General features: G+C 43.8%; 1 protein-coding gene across 9 annotated transcripts in view; it reads right to left on the bottom strand.

Annotated features, from left to right (window-relative positions):
- Positions 1-16,131, bottom strand: part of Lypd6b (LY6/PLAUR domain containing 6B) — a 117,891-nt gene that overhangs the window by 81,965 nt on the left and 19,795 nt on the right. Inside the window, exon 1 of one of the 9 annotated variants that reach the window (XM_076928731.1) lies at positions 3,490-3,866. The exons of 6 other annotated variants lie outside the window; for them this stretch is intronic. The gene's annotated coding sequence lies outside the window, so the exon portion shown is untranslated. Of the gene's footprint in view, positions 1-3,489; positions 3,867-16,131 lie in introns of those variants that run through there. 2 more of the 9 variants (XM_076928727.1, XM_076928728.1) reach the window with 2 other exon arrangements.

Raw genomic sequence — 16,131 nt, 5'->3', positions numbered from 1 at the left:
ATCAAACTAAATGGAGAGAAACTGGAAGCAATCCCACTAAGATCGGGGACTAGACAAGGCTGCCCACTCTCACCCTACCTATTCAATATAGTACTGGAAGTCCTAACCAGAGTAATTAGACAACAAAAGGAAGTCAAAGGGATACAAATAGGAAAAGGAAGAAGTCAAATTTTGCTATTTATAGATGATATAATATACTTAAGTGACCCCAAAACATCCACCAGAGAACTCCTAAACCTGATAAACAACTTCAGCAAAGTGGCTGGATATAAAAGCAACTCAAACAAATCAGTAGCCTTCCTCTACTCAAAGGATAAACAGGCTGAGAAAGAAATTAGGGAAATGACACCCTTCACAATAGCCACAAATAATATAAAATACCTTGGTTGAATCTAACCAAGCAAGTGAAAGATCTGTATGACAAGAACTTCAAGTCTCTGAAGAAAGAAATAGAAGAAGATCTCAGAAGATGGAAAGATCTTCCATGCTCTTGGATTGGCAGGATTAATGTAGTAAAAATGGCCATCTTGCCAAAAGCAATCTACAGGTTCAATGCAATCCCCATCAAAATTCCAAATCAATTCTTCACAGAGATAGAAAGAGCAATTTGCAAATTCATTCAGAATAACAAAAAACTCAGGACAGTGAGAACTATTCTCAACAATAAAAGAACTACTGGGGAAATCACCATCCCTGACCTCAAGTTGTACTACAGAGCAATAGTGATAAAAACTGCATGGTATTGGTACAGAGACAGGCGGGAAGATCAATGGAATAGAATTGAAGATCCAGAAATGAACCCATACACCTATGGTCACTTGATCTTTGACAAAGGAGCTAAAACCATCCAGTGGGAAAAGAACAGCATTTTTAACAAATGGTGCTGGCTCAACTGGAGGTCAGCATGTAGAAGAATGCAAAATTGATCTATTCTTATCTCCAAAGCTCAAGTCCAAGTGGATAAAGGACCTTCACATAAAATCAGATACACAGAAACCAATAGAATAGAATAGAAGGTGGGGAAGACCCTTGAATACCTTGGCATAGTGGAAAAGTTCCTGAACAGAACACCAATGGCTTATGCGCTAAGATCAAGAATTGACAAATGGGACCTCATCAAATTGCAGAGCTTCTGTAAGGCAAAGGACACTGTCATTAGGACAAAACGGCAACCAACAGATTGGGAAAAGATCATTACCAATCCTACATTCGATAGAGGGCTAATATCCAATATATACAAAGACAGGTGATAGTAGATGCTGGTAAGAATGTGGAGAAAGAGGAACACTCCTCCATTGTTGGTGGGATTGCAAGCTGGTACAACCACTCTGGAAATCAGTCTGCCAGTTCCTCAGAAAATTGGACATAGCATTACCTGAGTACCCAGCTATACCACTCCTGGGCATACACCCAGAAGATGGTCCAACATATAACAAGGACATATGTTCCACTATGTTCATAGCAGCCTTATTTATAATAGCCAGAAGCTGAAAAGAACCCAGATGTCCTTCAACAGAGGAATGGATACAGAAAATGTGGTACATTTATACAATGGAGTACTACTCAACTATCAAAAACAATGAATTCGAGAACTTCTTAGGTAAATGGGTGGAACTAGAAAATAGCATCCTGAGTGAGGTAACCCAATAACAAAAGAACACAAATGATATGTATTCACTGATAATTGGGTATCAGCCCCAAAGCTTGCAATATCCAAGATACAACTCTCAGACCACATGAAGCTCATGAACAAGGAAGACCAAAGTTTGGGTGCTTTGGCCCTTCTTAGAAGGGGTAACAAAATATTCATGGGAGCAAATATGGAGACAAAGCGTGGGACAGAAACTGAAGGATGGGCCGTCCAGAGACTGCTGCACCTGGGTATCCATCCCTTGTGCAGTCACCAAAGGTATACGCTGATGTGGATGCCAAGAAGTGTATGCTAACAGGAGCCTGATATAGCTGTCTCCTTAGAGGTCTGCCAGAACCTGAAATATACAGAGGCGAATGTGCACAGCTAACCATTGAGCTGATCATGAGGTTCCCAATGGAGAAGTGAGAGAGAAGACTGAAGGAGCTGAAAGTGTTTGCAGCCCCATGAGGAGAGTAACAATACCAACCAACCAGAGCTCTCAGGATCCAAACTACTAGCCTGGGAGCACATAGGGAGAGACCCGTAGCTCCAGCTGTATATGTAGGAGAGGATGACAGTGTCAGGCATAGGTGGGAGAGGAGGTCTTTGGTTCAGTGAAGGCTGGATGCCCCAGTGTGGGGGAAATCGTGGGTGGGGAGGTGGGAGTAGGAGGGTGGATGGGGGCATATCCTCATAGAAGCAGGAGGAGGGGGGAATGGGATAGGGGGTTTCTGGGTGGGGGGGCGGATTACATCTGAAATGTAAATAAAATATCCAATTTTTTAAAAAAAGAAAAAAAGGAGTGCTAACTATTCTCACAGAGGAGCAGGCTTCTGTTCCCAGCACCCACATAGCAAATCACAACTTCCTGTAACTCTAGTTCCAAAGAAACCAACAACAGCATCTTCTGTTGGCCTTGGGCTCACACATAGATGGTGCACATACACACACTTAGTCAAACACACACAGGCACACACACACCCATGCACCCACACATGTACATGCATATTTAAACTACCTTCACTGAAGAGTGTCACAAAAACCTTCCCCTCTTACGAAGTAAGACACTGCCCTACCTATGCTAGGGTCTAAGCAGGGTAAAGGAAATAATCAGCCTTCTGAGTTTTGGGAATTTGTTGTGGCCCGAGCTGGCCCACGTTTGGGGGCCAAAATGTCAGGGACCGCTCTGTCAATGTTGGAACCCGCACTGCCAAAAGCCTTTGGGGCTAAATTGTTAGAGCCCGTACTGCCCCAAGCTGCTCCGGTCAGTGGGTTGAGGTTCAGCAAGAGAGAGAGTGAGGAGGGACTTGAGGAATGGAGACCAGACAGAGTGTGATTCAATCCCGTTTATCCTTCAGTCTCTCTTCTTCTCTCCAAGTCCCTAGTCTTGAGTTCCTAGTCCCTAGTTCCTACTCCTTAGTTCCTAGTCCCTAGTGTCTCTAAGTTCCCTGTTACTTCTTCCAAGTGCTAAGAGCCTAATGTTTAATGTCTAGTTCTCTGTTCTTCCTCCAAGTGCCAAGTGCCTAATAACTAATAATCATCATTTCTTCTGTCTGCCTCTCGCCTTTTATACATCTCACTTCTAAGCCACACCTTTAAGTCATGCCTTTAAGTCATGCCCTTAAGTCTTGTCTCTAAATCTGATCTCTAAGTCACGCCCTTAAGTCACACACCTTTAAGTCTCACACACCCAAAGGAAAATCCTGGGTATCTAAAACAAGATGTTATGAGAGTGTGCTCAGCTGTTGTAGGCTATTGTAAACAAGTCTCTTGTCAGGGTATATGGCTCAAGATGGCTGCAAGGATGATATCTGCCTTCTGTTGGCTCAGTGAATTTATCCTGACAATCCAGAGACCTTTGACTCACACGATTCCCCGTCGGCATTCACAGACCAAGGCAGGAAAGACGGTTCAGCAATCAGGAGCACTTGCTATTCTTGCAGAGAACCCAGGTTTGGTTCCCAGCACCTACACGGTGCCTCACCACCATCTGTAACTCATGTTCCAGGGAATCCAATGCTCTCTTCTGACCTCCATGGGACCAGGCTCACAGGTAGTGCACCAGATACATGCAGGCAGAACACACACATTAAATAAAATAAATTAATCTTAAGAAATAAACAAAGTATTTTTTAAAAGGAGTTTCAGGATAAGAAAATATTAAAGCCCTTTAAAGAATGCCGAGAGTAAATATTTGCTTCCTTCCTTGCTGACTGAGCATTTAACCATTCACAGCCTTTGTCTATTATTTTATTATACCATTTAAAAAAAATATATCCATCAGAAAACATTTCAATGAAGAAGCATTTGTGCTAGATCAAAGGACTTTTAATTTTCCTCTCTCCCTTTTCTCTTTCTGCACCTGTACACACACAAGCAAAAAAAAAAAAAAAAAAAAAAATCAATTAATCTTCAGTCCCCCAGTAAGGATGTTTCATATTTCTCAGCACTACTCCCTCCTCATAGAAGTAGTTACTTAGAAAATACTGTTAATGAAGCCAGATGTGTATTAGCTTCCCCTCACCTGTATTCCCATTTGTCTCCCCAAAATAATTACTTTCTCATATAGTCGATAAGTCATCCAAGGCAGACTTCTTGGAACAACAGGGGAAAGCCACACCCTGTGAAGCATCCTGCGAGTCCCAAACACATGCTTCTCCCTTGCCATTTGCTTCTACTGATGTCCTTCCTTAATTCCCACATGTCACTCAGCGCCACAGCCTGAGGGTGGGCACAGTAAACTTTTTCAGTAGGATGTCTATTAGATGGTGGCAAACGGAGATAGAATCTGGTGGCATACATAAGTGGGCTCCCAGGCTCACTGCCCTCTGGAAATAGAATCTGGTGGCATACATAAGCGGGCTCCCAGACTCACTGCCCTCTGGGAAAGGAAAGTTCCAACAGAGAGTTACTGGGAAGCTAATAAGAACCTCCATTTCCTGATGCTGGAGTTGGCCTCCAGCTGTTAGGGCCCTCCAAAGGATATGGTGGTTCTTTCATTCAGTCAAGGCAAAGGCACTCGGGATGTATTGACAATGTGTTTCCTAGGAAACCCATTAGCTTCTCACTCTATGTCATCATCAGGAACTTAGCTCCACGAGCAGAAAACAAGTGTGTTTTTCATAAATTTATAGGCTTATGTAAACCTGTAAAGCGAGTACAATTTTCTTTTCGCTTTGATTATCAGAAGGCTTCCAATGAGACACAAGTCTTAATAACTCTTTATTCATCTATGCAATCAACAGATATATATGGGATCCCTGTTTCAGATTAGACATCATGCAAGGTGTGGGTGGCTTTTGGCTCAAAGACATAGACCTAGCCTTCAAGGGAGCCAGGGAAAGACAGAGTTCACAGCTAGTTATTTCTTAGTTGAGACACATAGAATTCTCCAGAAGCTCAGAAGCACAGCATCTCACTCAGCCTGGCCTGGGGAGGGAACATAGGAGTTGGGGACCCTTTAAAATGACATCAGCATTGGTTCTTGGCAAATTATCTCTAATTTAGTTTCTGGCATTTCTCAGTTCTTTCTTTGCAAATAAATTCAATTTCTTAAATCTCCTAGCTGGGTGTGGTGGCATGCATCTGCAGACCCAGCTACTTGGAAGCCTGATCTGAAAAGGTCAGTTTAGACCCAGAGTTAGAGACTAGCCTAGATAACACAAGACTCGTTCTGAAAATAAATAAATAAATAAATAAATAAATAAATAAATAAATAAATAAAATTTAAATCCCTATAAAAAGTTTGAAAAAAATACATATGTATTCACGGGTACATACTTAAATATATACACAAGACTCACAAAATAATAACTTCTCAACCTAAATAAAGATTTTAAAATTTACAGAAACAAACAGCAAATACCATGCATTTTAAGTGTCAGGTCCAAAAGAAACCTGGGACTAATGGCCAACTGTGGTACCCATTAGCACACCAAAGCACACGCTGGCCTCTAGGCTCTCTCAGATGTACCTGTTATAGCATCCTGTGCTGGCATCCTGGCTCCTCTCAGCTCAGCCTGCCCTCTACCCCAAACTCTCCAGCCCATGTCCTTACCTTCTCTTCCCTCCGCTTCGAATTCCTATAAAACCCTGCCATTTTGACCTCACGCTCTTTGCCTTTTTCTCTCTTGGTCCTTTAGGTTCCCTTTGCCCTCTTGGCCCACCTCTCTCCCTCTCTCTCTCTCCCCGCCCCCTCCACTCCACTCCTTTCCTCTCTCACTTTCCCCACCCAGACCCCTCCCCCATCCCTTGTCCCCTTCCTGGCCCAGTTATGCCAACTGGTCATGTTTAGTCTACCATTTTCGCTCCTTGCTCTGGACTCTTCCAGGTGCCCCTGGCTGTACCCTCCCTCTATGTACAATACAAACCTTCTCCTCAACCACACACCTTGGAGCGGTCATGTGCTCATTTCGTTCAGTAAGGACTGAGAATAACAAAGGTATTGTATTAGTTTAGATTTATTTCTATATATGGGTTTTTAGGGGGTTGGGTGGGTTTTGGGTTTTTTTTTTTTTTTTTTTTTTTTTTTTTGTCTGCCTAAACATCTGTATTCCAGAGGGCTTTGAGTCCCATAGGACTACAGTTGGAGTCAGTTGTGAGCTCCCATTTAGGTGCTAAGAATATGGTCTCAAGGCCTCTGAAAGCATAGCCAGTACTCTAAACTGCCCAGTCACCTCTCCTGCTCAGTTTAGCCTATGCTTAACCGTGTCTGTTTGACTATCACTGATGCTAACATACCCACTGCAAAGGTTTTTACAGAGCATTTTTGGACCAGTAGATGATGATAATAACCCAGATTGGCTACATGGCTTCCAGATCCTGGCTGACCTCCAGATGTGGCTAATGCAGTGCCCAAACATTCCTTTGCTAGATCCTACACCAACTGTATCATATGCTGTAAGAGAATGGGGTTGCTGGCGTAATTTCAAGTTATATCATTGGTTCAGATCTATCCCTGAGCAAAACTGCTTTTATTTCAAATGAATACTCTCTAGCGATCTGAACAGCAGAAGCAGTAAAAACAACTCTACGTTTATGCGAGCATTCCCATTCCCCAAGGAATAGTTTTCTGGGTCTACAAATACCTTAAAAACAATAAAAAGTCTGGGAAGTTGGAGTCCATTTTTTTGTGTGACTTTCTAAGAAGCCAGAATTCTACCTAATACATAGACAATGGATTTGATGTGTAACGACTGCTTAAATAAAACACATTCCACGTGGGACTTTTAGTAAATTCTGGTTACTTCATACAGCTATGGTAAGAAGATATTGGCCCACTCCTCAATCAGAATAAGCAAGGAAATGGATGTGGCATCAGAGAAGAGCAGCTCAAAGGCCACCTGTCAGCAAGGTCGTTTCTGCTCTCTGCACAAACTGTTAACCGCTGACCCGTTCCCAGTGTGGTGACTTTGCTCTTTCTTCCTCCCCATAGTCTGTTTCCCTCCCTCCCTCCCTCCCTCCCTCCCTCCCTCCTCCCTTCTCCCTTCTTTTACACTGCACATCCTCATCACCAGGAAACACTTGCTTCTTTGCCCATTCCCTCCACACTGAAAAGGACCCTAAGAGCAGGGGCTGTTTGTCTCCAAGAGCTGGCATTGAGTAAGCATTTTAGCAAATGTTTGCCAAATGAATCTTTCTAGATTGTACTCCTTTGGCTCACTCACATCCAATCTACAGGGAAGCCAGAGCACGCTGGAGGCGGGAAGAATGCTATTCTGACTTTCTCTTCTCCTTAATTCCTGCAAGTAGCAGTTCCCTACAGGTCACGGCCAATGTAAGAAGACATCTCAAGAAAGCTTGCTAGCAACAGTCCTGTCTGTAGTTGACTGGCTGATATACAATGGCTTCTGATACCTACTCTGCATGGCTTCTTCTTCAGGAGGTTCTCACTAGGAGGATGTATCAGCCAGCTACAGTACCTACTCGTGATCTCAAAATGAGACAGATGCCTACTGGCTACACTGACTCCTTGTGTTGCATCTAAAATCAATGGGCAAGTGGCAAGGGACCCAGGCAAGCCGCGGACATCAACCACACTGTGCACCAATGATCCTCATCAAGCTGACAGTATAGCCCCAGGTTATTTGACAATCAAATCATTTTCTTTGCTGGACATAAGTCTATAGGACTCTTCAAACTTTGCTGGGTCTGACCAAAGAAAAAGCAGTCAAATATTCACAAGAATTACAAGCTGTGATCTCCCCCAGTCACCAGGGCTCCCAGAGCCCTGGGGGGGTACGGGGGGGGGAGGGACAAAACTGGAAAAAAAAACGAAAGGATGAGACTGTTCCCATAATTGTTCGGGGTCTGTTCCTATAATAGAATGCATCATTGAAAATAATTTTTGAAATAAGTAAATAAATAAAAGCGTTCGTCTACAGAAGCCTTGGGCTCTGGGCAGGCTTAATTCTAAGTCTCAGTATTGTATCTTGGCGCTTGCTAACAAAGTCTTCCACGCAACAGTCTGCCAAGGAGCAATGAAGCAGAGCTCTGGCAATTTTTTCGACAAGCTACTGAGAATGCAAGGCTAATTTCATGGGGCAGGGCCAAGTGCAGCTAACAAATGGTACTTCTGGAAGATGGAAATAGGTTGCCTGTGTTCTCTCAGCAGTAACTCTCCTGGCTAAGCAGCTCTGAAAGAGTTCAAAGCCTCCCTCTTGTCGATGTGCAGCTGACAACGAGTTTTTTCCCATCAGCAGCAAAGGAGAGAAGGCCAGAACAGGAGGCTTTACCCAGTGTCCACTGACATGAGCCTGGGATTAGGGTATCTGAGTTGTATCCAGTCCCTACCCTGGAGAAAGAACACACAGAACCATGATCTACTTCCTAGAGACCCAGGTACCTTGACTTAATCCTTTTCCTTTGTCCCAAATAGAAACTAAGTCATGGCACATGGGAAGTGAGCTACCCTTTGAATGGGCTGTACTACAGGCTGCAGGATGCTCCCTCTGTTTGATGCACACAGGGTGTCAGGCATAGCCTGCAAAGCTGAAGCTTTCAATACCCCAAGAAATAACCTTCATCCTAGGCCTGGCTCTTCTTTAAGAAGGCAATAAGTTGATCTGTGGTCTGTTCTGATTTGTCTACGTAATAGTGTGAAGAACGCCCGTGCAGGCAGCTCCACCCACACTGACTGCATAACTTTGGGCTTATCATTTCCACTTTCTTGGACTCAGTTTCCTTCTATGAAAAGCACAGAGATGTGACTGAAATGTCTGAGAGTGGCAGCAACTCCAAGGCTCTGTGGTTTTGTGTATTTTCCTGAGCTGCTTCTCTCTTTGAAGGATGAGCATGCTTTTATTACCAGTTCTTTCTGTTCTCTCTCTCTCTCTCTCTCTCTCTCTCTCTCTCTCTCTCTCTCTCTTTCTCCTTTGCGGAGAAATCCATCTGTGTGTCTCTTTGAGTCACATAAGAGATCAACCCAAAGTGAGTGTGTCAGCTTTCCGTCTCTAGCAGAATACCTTAGAGAAAGCAACTTCAAAGAGAAAACGGTCATTTGAGGATTCAGCGCAGAGCAGGCTGGGGTGGGCCGGCTCTCCATCGCTTTCAGGCCTGTCATGAGACAGAAGATTAGTGGATAGCACATAGCAGAACCATTGCTGGCCAGAAAGGGAAGAGGGAGAGGAAGATGGGGAAGATAGGAAAAAGGAAGGGGGAGTGAGGGAAAGGGAGAGAGAATGAACATCATAACAAAGCTTAACTCCCCCAAACATTTAAGCTGTGAGTCCATCAATGGTGCAGTCTATTCTAGAGGACAGACACTTATGAGCCAAGCACATTCCAAAGGTCCGAACTCTAGGAAGCACTGGGGGGGTCCAAGCCTTCCACACATGAACTTTGGGGTGGGGGTGGGGGACACTTCACACACATACCTGGACATTAAGGCTCAGGAATTTCTACATGCCTAGTCATTCTGGACACTGATTACCTTACTATCCTTTGATCAACAAATTTAAAGAAAGAGAAGTCCCAGCCACACAGATCCCCCCGTACTTTCTTTTGAGGATCTGAAGATGGACTCTCTAATTCCAGGCTTATTATGCAGGAGCCGGGCAGCCCTGAAGCAATCAGCAGCTAAAATGTCTCTCCCTCTCTCCCTGCTTTGTTCTCTCCCAAGTCCTCCCAAGTCCTTTCATTTTCTCCCCACCCTTTCTTGGCTCTTCTCTTCCTGCTTGGTCCTGCCAGGACGGCTAAGAAAGTTATTTAGACCCATTAGTGACCCATGATAAAATAAAATAAAATGAGAAATTGCTGCTTATCTTCGGTGAGCAGAACCATGGGATTAGGACTCCAAGCATCGGAAGCATTTCATGTTAACATTAAGAGAGCTTAAACATTAAAGCCCATGAGATGAAATGAATTCAGGATGGAGAATTAGATCAAGAACTACCTCCTTGTAGAAACATTCGAAACGCAGCTTCGTGTCCAACGTTCTCCCACCAGAAGTTGATTTGGGTCACTGTCAAACATCCTTCCACGAGAGTGGCTACGGGTTAAGGGAAGTTGCCCAAACCACGGCATTTAGCCAATAAAAGCAGCAGCATCCCTGAGTTTAATGAGACTGCAGAGCATGACCCTTTCAATGCATTCTCCGGAAGCAGGAACCATTCGTGTGGCGAGGATTTGCAGTTCAATCAGAATATCTCCTCTGCACCCACTTGTGAACTTAATACTCGCAACGCCCCTGTGATTAACAAAAGTCCAGGAGGGCTGCCAAAGGCAGGCAGAAGTGTGGCATATCTAAGCAAGCAGGCACAGAAAGGTATCATTATGGTGAATGTTGTAGACATTTGGGATAAAAGGCTTTAAAGTAGGAGGTTTTAGGCAGGTAACAAGTTGTTGAAGAGGTCCTTAGACATAGTAGCCTTTCTTAATCACACACCAAGTATGACAATGTACAGATTTTGTACATCATCATCCTCAGATAGAAATACCAGACAGGACATACATGAAGCAGATGGAAATGTTCGGTGCGGGCAGGCACAAGGAGGATGCGGGCACTTCCCTTCCTAATAATCACCCTGCTCAGCCCTGATTCAGCTAGACCAGGCCAGATACCACTTCAGGATGTGGAAAACTTTCATTTTGAACAAAAGACTTGAATTTTTCTCCAGACATAAGTCATCCCATGAATGTTTGCTTACATGTTCATTGTGGTATAGCTCTGAAACAAAGGCCAAATCATCCTGATGTCCAGATTCAAACAGTCCCATTTTCTCCTTATTTTTCCCTTGAGAGAACATTTAATGTCACTCTTCCCTCCAGGACAATATCTGGGAATATGCTACATGTAGTGGGACTTGTGGATAGTCTGTGGAGTGGTACACACTGGCACACTGGCTTCAACAAGGGACTGGTAGTAGAACAATGCCTCTGGCTGGATCCTCAGCAATCTAAGGGAGAAACGAGACCTGAACTGGCTAGAGTGGCTCCCACAGAGTCCTGAGCAGGTGTCCTCTAAGGGCAGCACTCCGGAAAAGAAGGTGGCACATTCTCTCTGAGCAGAGTGTCAGCAGAGCACAGACTGCTGAATCAAAGGCAAAGGCCCAGAGAACAAGAGTTTAGGAGAGCAGAAAGAGAAGACAAGAAACAAGAAAGTCATTAATTTCACAAAAGAAAAATGATTCTCAGAGTCTGAGATGAGGTTGGTGTTCAGCACCCTGATCCCTCCAGACAGGGTTCCCATCTTCTGAGCCTTTTCTGCCTCTATCCCAGATACCCCAGCCCACCAGGCAGGCACTACACTGGCCCTATTCTACAGTGATACTCAGAGCTCCAACCTCCCACCGATCACTGAGCTGGACATAAGCAAAATGAGGAAACTTACACAGAGAGGTCCTGCCTAACTGTAGATCAATTTACTAATTTTTAGCCATGTCGGAGGAGAAAACAATTCATGTTCACTTGAAACTACACTCTGAACTTGTTATTTCTAATATTTTTCCAGACTAGCAAGATATAGGAAGATATGCTGTCATGATGCCGGTCAGTGGCAGTAGGCATGCAGCTCCCAGCCAGCTCTGCAGTCACAAGGGGAAGCAATGGGGACTCAGAATCTATGGTTAAGCTAGATGGTCAATATGCTAGAGATAATAAGTTCGTTTTCTGCTTATTTCCTACTTATCACAGTTCTATGATTTACCCTATCAGAATTGAGGAGCACCTGAAAAGGTTTTCTGCCCTGAAAACAAAGCTATATCAAGAAAGCTAGATGAAACACATCTGGTCATGACGAACACCATGGTTGGGAGATACTGCCAACACCCTAGGAGAGACCTGTGAGTCAAAGCACTCAATCTTTAAAGGCAACCTCTCCCACCCAATAGATATGCATGCCACCTGCATAGGATCTGCCTAGCCTTGCCTCAAAAACTCATCTCCAGTTAGAAATCAGAGCAGGAACCCAGCAGCTTCTGGTCTCTTATATTTCTGCATGAGGGTGTTCACTATATGCATCTCAAAGAGAAGGTTGGAACATGGAAAGTGTGGGGACAAGGTCTCTAAAGGAAGTAGAAGATACTCAGGTCTATGGCTACATTTTGTATACTATCCAGTCCAATTGTCTAAAAAAATTTATTGTGTGTGCTTACATGTACATATCATGTCATACATGTGGTGTCAGAGGATAACTGGCAGGAGTTAGTTCTCTCTTTCTGCCATGTGGGTTCAGGGTATCAAACTCAGGTCATTGGCCTTAATATCACCTTTACCCCTGAGCCATCTCACTGGTCCTCATGTTTTTAAATGTTGATTGTACATTAAGTAATTTTGCTTACTATATGATGATATATTTGTTTTATTATTTTATTGGGTGCTTATACCTCTACCTTCCTTCCAACACTTATTCCAACCTAATCCCTTCCAACCCCCCAACACTAGGTAGAAGAGAAAGAAGGTTTGAGGGGAAAAGTGGGAGTAGACTTCTATAGGCTACTTCCTGCTGATTAGGGCTGTCGGGTTTCTTGGGGCATGTCCAATACACATTGTCAGAGTATCCAACGGTTCAGTAATCCAGCAAAAGCAAATGCAACGGACCAGCAGCACAAGAAGGGAGGAGCAGCAACCACCACAGGCTCTTGTGGGGTTCTTGCATTTATACCCTCTCCAGAGGCCCCAGAATTAAGCCATCTGCAGCTGGAAAAAAAATCACACCACATTTTCCTCTTCCACCCCCAGCACAAGACAATCATAGTTAACAGCTGTGGACAAACTGAAGCAGCCCCATATCCCACACCTGAGATTAAAGCAAAAAAACGTATATAACATATGTGGGTTTTTAAAGAAACCAAAACTCTCACTACAACTTTAGCTCTTGGAAATTCAAAAACTATCTTTCTTCTCCTTTTCATATTATGGTCTTAGAAAGCTAAGGAAGGTGGCCTTTTTATGAATTCTTCTAAATGCATCATTTGTTCATCCTTGCCTTCTGGGTCCCCAGGAAACCATCACCAATGGCTCTCTGCGGCTTTGAAATATATCCACTAAGCAGTGTTCTAGAAAGAAAGCAGGCGTCTGACACCAAAATTCCATCTGCCTTGCCATTTATCCACTCAGGATGACTGCAATCAGAGCCCGTTCATAACTTTCCAACAGATGAAAGACAGGGTACCCAAGTGGGTGCTGCCTTTCTCCCCTTGAGAGACAGGCGGCGCCGGATGTTGCTCTCATCAGATTTTCTTCTGGTTTACAATCAAGGGGATCAGAACACCAGAGGAGACTGAAACTAGAATAGGCTGTCAAACAAAAGCCAAAGGCAAGTGATGTGCATCTCATTGGCGTGCCTTAGTCACAGGAACAACGAACAGATAAACAGCTTTCTGCAACACATCTCTTATATTTTTGGTTGTGAGCCTAGCTTAACAGCTGAGCCATCTCTCCAGCCCTGCAACACATTTCAAGACTAGACTTGTGCTACCTCTGCCCACTGTCCCCGGGTACATTCTCCCTCCAAATATTGGCGGCCTCACTTAGAGTCAGACTGTAGTGTTGGTAGATTAATTTGCTGTGGGCTGTTTCCTCCTTTCCTATGTGAACAATAAACTATGCATTCAAAAATGAAACCTAACCATCGTCCTCTCTGTGACCTGCAAGTCCTGTTCAAGATAGGAGTAACAATAATAAAGAAGAAGAGGTTATAGATTTGATAAGGATTGGAGAGGTTGGAGGAAGAAGAGTGTGGGGAAACTGTGTAAATATAGTACTATTATATGAAATTCTAAAAAAAAAAAAAAAAAAAATTATACCCATAAGCCAGGAATAACAATTTCCTCCTGGACAGTGGTGGTTCACACCTTTAATCCCAGCATTTGGGAAGCAGAGGCAGGTGGATCTCTGTGAGTTTGAGGCCAGTCTAATCTACAGAGCTAGTTCTAGGACAGCCAGGGACACACAGAGAAACCCTGTCTCAAAACACCAAATAGAGTACCACATTCCCAAGGCTCCACAACGTATTAGCTAAAACTGGAGGAAGATGAGGATTCAAACATGATCTCCTGAGATACGTTTTTATGTTTTAACCTAGATTCTGCAAGACCCTTGTGCTATGATACAATAAGATCCTGCATAAATACATTATTATAATGCATATTTAACTATCAAAAAGCAAAGACATTGTTCCACAAAGTATAGATGTAGATGTGGCTCAATGGTAGGGCCATGCAACAAACAAGATGCTACATTAAGTCATCCAAGCGCCAGCTCTAGAACAAAAGCGTTGTACATCAGTAGACACACATACGCACAAAAAAAGAAAGGAGGGGGAATAAGGGAGGGAGAAAAACAAGGGAGGAGGGGAAGAGAAGGGGGCAGTAAATACAAAGAGTAAATAGGACATATGCAATGAGACTTACTTGAGAGGAGAGGCAGTTCTGCTTCTGGAAGCAGAAACTGAGCCCCAAACCTAGGCATGGCAAAGGGGACATGTGTGCAGCAAGCTAAGACTCCAGACAGAGCCAAGGCAATCCCAAGTTCTTCCTTCCTCAACGTTCCAACCACAGGAAACAAATCTCTCCCTAAGTCTTCCTTATTTCTATAAATTAAATTTAATTAAATATAAGCTCTCAAAAAGCTCCTTAAAACACAAGGAAGCAAAGCAGCATAATGAGAGTTGAAAGAACTGATAGAACCCACGCCTTGATAACCAAACATTGAAATATGCAGTACTGCAATATACAATTAAAAACAAACAGACGAAACTAACTTTAGAAAACTGCCAGGAGGATTTGCAAACTAGAGAAAGAAAAACTTTGAATGACAATAGTAACAAAAATCATCTCAAAACCACTGGATGGGTTCAGCTGTGGCTTAGGATGGCGAAAGGAAAAATAACCAATCTGGTAAGTGGTCTAGACGTGGTCAGGAGGCAGGGCAGGGGTTGGGAAGGGCTGAGATTTTTGTGGAACTAATGAAAAACAGTACTCCAAATGCTCAGAAAATACCCTCCACCCCAAGCAGAAGGAATAAACAATGTTCCTCGTCAATGTATGCTGAGAAGCCATTGCAGAAGACCAAACACGATGACAGTGACAGAAAAGAAGCCAGGATGGCTAACTGGCAGTGGTTTCTACGGCAACAAGAGAGGTCAAGATAGGGGCCTCCCAGCTTTTAATAAAAGACACAGCAAAGGTACGGCTCAACGATGAGCGGGAAGTAAATGTAGTTTCCTATAAACAAAGAGCTAGTTTTACTATCAACAGAACTTCATGGAAGATACTTCTAAGTACTATATACTTCAGGAAAGAGGAATGTGAACCCAGTAGGAAGCTCAGACAAAGAGTAGAAAAGGAAGGAGGGGCGATTTTATATGGATACTTTAAATGTTCCCAATAAATAACAAATCTACCATCTATAACATGGTTCTGGAAAGAGATCTGAACTAACATGCTTGGCAAGAACAGCATTCAGTTCTAGAGATTGGTGGCATCGAAGTACTATGGGGATACCCTTTGGATGTTGCCTGAATTTGCAGAAGACACAGAGATTCACGGCCCCTGTCACCTGGACCAGCACCAGGACTCCCTGCCACTTCCTTCCCACCCTAACACTTTCTTGAGATGCTCTCTCTTTCAAAGCTGTGGTTTAGATGAGGGAGCAGTCCTGCTTAACAGACTGCATGCCCCCTCGGAGGCAGGGTGGTTTCCCCAGCAAGGAGGAAGGGCTGAGGCAGAGAGCAGGCTTCCAGAGGAGGGAGGTGGTTTTCTGGCAGCTGAAACCCAAGCCAAGTCTAGAAAGTAATAATCCCTTCATCCTAACTGCCGGCCAGGCGTGACTCTATGTGTGGAAGGCTTTTCTGGGGAGGGCATTGTCTGACTGGCAAACAGGCTTTGAGATTAGCAATTTGTAAAGCAGCCACATGTACTGGGAGGCAAGGATGTGTTTGCCCTCCTGGGTTTTGCCAGTGGAGAGGTTTTGGTGGGAAGAGGTGATGTGAAAAGTACATTTGGCAGCAAAGCCCAACTTCCTGCTAGAGGCTCTGGCAGATGGAACTGAACCTCCCA

Source organism: Arvicanthis niloticus, chromosome 2 (genome assembly GCF_011762505.2).
Source record: "Arvicanthis niloticus isolate mArvNil1 chromosome 2, mArvNil1.pat.X, whole genome shotgun sequence".
Classification (NCBI taxonomy): domain Eukaryota; kingdom Metazoa; phylum Chordata; class Mammalia; order Rodentia; family Muridae; genus Arvicanthis; species Arvicanthis niloticus.
This window is presented reverse-complemented; position numbering and strand designations above follow the sequence as displayed.